Source organism: Helicoverpa armigera, chromosome 27, assembly GCF_030705265.1.
Source record: "Helicoverpa armigera isolate CAAS_96S chromosome 27, ASM3070526v1, whole genome shotgun sequence".
Taxonomy (NCBI): Eukaryota; Metazoa; Arthropoda; class Insecta; order Lepidoptera; family Noctuidae; genus Helicoverpa; species Helicoverpa armigera.
The window spans coordinates 4762598-4767409 of record NC_087146.1 but is presented as its reverse complement, the minus strand read 5'-3'; the positions used below and the strand labels follow the sequence as shown (position 1 = coordinate 4767409).

The 4812-nt window shown below is 35.1% G+C and overlaps 1 long non-coding RNA gene across 1 annotated transcript; it reads right to left on the bottom strand.

Annotated features, from left to right (window-relative positions):
* Positions 1-2334: 2334 nt before the first annotated feature.
* LOC126055034 (uncharacterized) lies at positions 2335-4583 on the bottom strand. Its single transcript, XR_007511211.2, has 2 exons — positions 4248-4583; positions 2335-3043 (listed from the first exon to the last, which is right to left on the bottom strand). It is a non-coding gene; the product is annotated as an uncharacterized LOC126055034 (long non-coding RNA).
* Positions 4584-4812: the final 229 nt, after the last annotated feature.

The following is a 4812-nucleotide window of genomic DNA, read 5'->3' as shown; positions in this document are numbered from 1 at the left end:
ATAATACACTAACTTGTTGGAGAAAGGACGGTTTTGTTAAATACATAAAGGTCAACAACGTTGGTAAGAAAGACCAGTTTGATATAGTTATCGGCACGAATCTTGAGCTCTGACCTACATCTGCGCAGAAGTGATTTGTTAGCAAAGAACCGGAAGAAGCGCTGCGGCCCAATCACCGCTTTAGACCGCCCCCGCGCCTCACTTCATACCACAAAAGGGACCCAATAAATTACTTCTGCGCAGGTGAAGGTCAGAGCTCAAGATTCGTGCCGATAACTATACCGAAGCTTCACTACAAAAAAAAACTAACTTACTGCGGATTTCAATCCATCTGTTGTTAAAAATTTCAAATTTAAATTATGGCAAATTTGAATCAGTTACCTATCTAAAAACAAGAGATGGATTTGTTATTGCAGTCCGCAGTTATTTACCTATCTTCTGAAAAGCAAAATCGTCCTTTCAAACAACATACACCTGCAAAGTATAATTTTAAAATTATTCACTTATTGTCATGTATGTAATATATTATATACAAGTAGATATACGTGTTAGCATAGTATATACATAATATATGTACCTTATTAGGTATACTTTCATACTGTGTGTTTTGTAACGATATGGCTCGATAGTCACCATTTTACGAGAACAGATCGTTAAAAAGTTCATAACTCATTTACTTACATATAATACTAAAAGAAACAAATTAATCAGTATTCTTTAAAAACCTGTGTTTTCAAATAAAATCAATGACTTGGTACTTTTACTGATATGTAACTATGATGTTCTTTTATTAATAAAATTAAATGACTGGAAATTTTAAATGCGTCTTATATTTGTCTGTCATTTGAACATCTTTGGCAGTCGATACGGGTAGTCAGAAGCCAGTAAGTGTGACTCCAACATAGAGTTGGGAACAGGCTAGACTGATCATGAATGTCTCCCTAACTAACTTAATCTTTAATTATTATCAACTTCAGCGAATTACTTAAGTAATATTAAATGTGTTCATAAAAACAAAATTGTTAATATCCTATCGAGCCACATCATATTTTATAATCCGTGTATTACGATTACAACTTATGCCTTTTAGTATGGTTCCTATACAACTTTCTTACTGTCAATATGTGAAACTTTTCTATCAGTATAGCTGTGTTAGCTAAATAGAGTGTGGAAAAAATACAAAAAAAAAGTATTTCAGTAAAAATAGACATACTTACGTATTTAAAATGTGATTTTTCATAATCTCGTCTGGTTACACAAATGTTGAGGCTGACTTACACGACTTAAAATCCATAATTCGTCTTTATCAAATTGAAATTAACGAACAGTATTTTCAAATATTTTTCTGTAATTTTAATCAGTAAGAAGTGGTGCAAGTTAGCCTTAATGTAATATATTTTATTGCTATTCAAAACCTTTGTGTGTGTAAATCACTTTGAAGCATATAATTCAGTATTTTCCCATAAAGGTATTATTTTCATTTGACAAGCAATGCTCTGCCAAAAATCTCTGCAGTATCACTTATTATTCGGTACTGCAGAGTTATTTTAAACATTTATTTTTCAGCATATCGTGTTAAAACTTACAATGAATCCTTTTGTGTTTAGAATACTAACTTTATTATTTCAATCTGCAAACTTTAGTTCTGCAGAGTTATTTAAATAGCCATGTTTTAAGCATTTATCATGCAAATAAATATGATTTATTCATAATCTAGATTACATGTCTAGCAACAATAAAGTTATCAATTGTTATGAACATAATAATTATCAATTTGTTCGCATAAATCGTTAGTTTGTGTTGTAATTATATTATTGTGCTGTCTGGTGGTAATGTGTTTTATTTCGAAGTAGGTACGGTAAACTGCACATCAGTGGTAACTGTCATGCACCTTAACTCAATAGTAATAAGTACGATTTTCCTATAAAACTGTTACCACTGACCTGAAGTTGACTGTACCTACAGATTTTAAAGGCTTATATACCACAAAATAAAAAAAGAAATATTATCGCCAAAAACCGTATCGAGATGTTAAAAACTTTATTTGCATTTCCATCCACTGCCCACCATCTTCTTCAAATCGTCGTTTCACGGTACAGCAGGATTTTCCTTATATTGTTGTTGTTACTGTTACAGCCTTTTTATCGTCCCACTGCTGAGCACAGGCCTCCTATCTCACGGAAAAGGATTGAGCGTTAATCACCACGCTTGCTCAATGCGGGTTGGTGATTTCAGACTATCTAGTCCAGGTTTCCTCAAGATGTTTTCCTTCACCTTTTTATCAGCCATTGGTGTCCAAGATATATTAGTACTAAATGGTAAATGAAAGTGGCATTATTTTAAAATACTTTAATGGTGAAAAAAGAATTTGGATAAAGATTTTTATTTAGTCCATTTGGCTGAATCACAATACTTGTTCTAGGTTGTAGGTGACTCTTCATCAAAAGTGTTAATAGCAACCTAAACGATCAATTAAATTGCGCAAACTTGACCGTCTAGAGCGCCCATTAAAACCACCAACACGAACGTCGAGACGGTAAATGCACCTTCCCTAAAACAACTGAGTGTTGATTCTGAGTTTTGTTAGTTTATGCGCTCGATACGTAATTAGGTATAACTTGGCTGAAGTGAAGGGTCGTATGCTACATGACATGATTAGAATATAGCACGTTCATTAATTTTTCCGGATAATGACGTTTACCTACTATTTCGCAAGTGAGCGCGTTTATAGTACGACCAAGTGCCGATGACAGCTTTCATTAAATAAACAGTTCTAAAATTAATTCTACGTCATTAAGTTGTATGATAATTTACGCATCGAGAAAGTGCACCGTGAAACGTGAAAATCCATTCTAAACAGTGGTTTAAGAAACCTAACGTTTGTGTGGTTTTGAACTTGAAAGTTAGACGGAAATTTCGTCATCGCTCAAATCATCTAAGTCTTCATCATCATCGTCATGGTCTTCGATGTCATGATCCAGGGCTGAGCGTTCTGCAGGTTCCCGGGGCCTGTGCAGCGTCAGCATTGGTGGCGCGTATGGTGCTGAAGAACAGAATTAAGAAATGTGTTAGACAGTTTTTCCTTATTTACATAGATATTTACAACACAAAAAAAAACTATCCTAGTAAAACAATAAAAAAAACCACTATATATAAAAAGCGTCAAAAAATTCATCTCCATCGCTGTCAACTGGGAGCGTACCCAAGAGGCTGGCAGCATTACCTCGTTGGATGGCCATGCTGATCCTTTGTCCGAGGTAATATCCAGCCTTTTGGTCACGAGAAGCGTCAACCAGCCGCCTAGACATATCTTTTAATAGGGTTGTGCTCATTCGGACCCTATGACCCGAGGGTTTCAACCCCAAACGGTTCGAAAATATAGTTGCCGACAAGGCCACTATATTTCCGCCGCTTGAGGTTCTCCGCATTAGAAAGTATAATAATTGGTAGTACTTATATACTTCATTCGAGTAGGTAAATAATCGTGATTAAAAATAAAACGCGGCTATTGATAAAGGTAAATACAACAATAATAATGACACAATCAATCGAATCATTATTTTAAGCCAGCTTCACTCGCGTCCTGTGGAAAATATAGTCCATGTTTAGCGCAGAAATATAGATAAATAATAGATAGCTATAGAAATATAGATAGCTGACTAACAGTCAAGTAGCTTCGGAGTCTATTCCATTGAAACAAACAATCAAATCTTTAGTCTTTACAATATAGTACATAGTATACACAGATTAAAAAATGGCGCCCTTTTGACACTTCTCGTGACCAACCGACTGGCTTTTATATCGCCCAAAGTTTAAGCATTGCCATTCAACGTGACAATGCAGCCAGCCTTTTGGGTACACTGCTGGGTGACAGCGATGAAGACCAATCTTTCGAAGCCCTCTATGAACTTTTAAACTTTTATTGAATTATTAATGTACACACTATACATATATACAAACTTAAGCTACTTATCTTTATACAAAACTAAAAATAAAATACTATATACAAAATGTATATAAACATAAAACATAATATAAAAGAGCATCGATCAGGCGTCGAAGTATTCCTCCGCATCACTCTATTGGTTTTAACTTTATGGTTATGTAAATATAGATTTATTTTACGTCCTAAGATAGCATCGTAAGATTTTGGCACATATAGGTAAATAAGGCGCTGGAAGCCGACCCCAACGTAGTTGAGAAAAAGGCTCGGATGGATGAGGTAATAAATATATAATCGGCTTTACCGTCAGGTTCGTGCCGACGAATTTCTACAGATCTTTGATGACCCCTCTCTTCTTTCCCACTACTAAAAGCCACCAAAACGCACATCACACACAAAACTATTAATACTTTCATGTTTTTGTTCGCCACAGTGAACTCTCACTACTGAAGACTAGGTTATGGTCACTATAATGCCCCTATGACGGTATATATACCGACCCTATGGCGTTACAGGCCATAATATCATTATTTCAAAAATAAACACAATAGCACAATGGTTAGTATTGATATGAATAAATAAGGAAAATTATGTTTTTACGGATATTATTAATGTTATCTATGCATGTAATATAAACAGGTAAATAGATGCAAGTTTACAATTAAGAGATTGTACAGTCAATACGAAAAACTATTGAACCTTTGTATAAGAGTTTTTTTGCCTTCTTGGAGGTCAAGTAACGTATTGGTCTGCGGGTTGTTCGAAAGAGATACCGCGGCCCTGGAACATAAAAGGCCTATGACGGAACACGACGGTTTTTAGACAGTAAGAGTCTGACACTCCCTCACCGCTGCTAACCCACAGCGAGA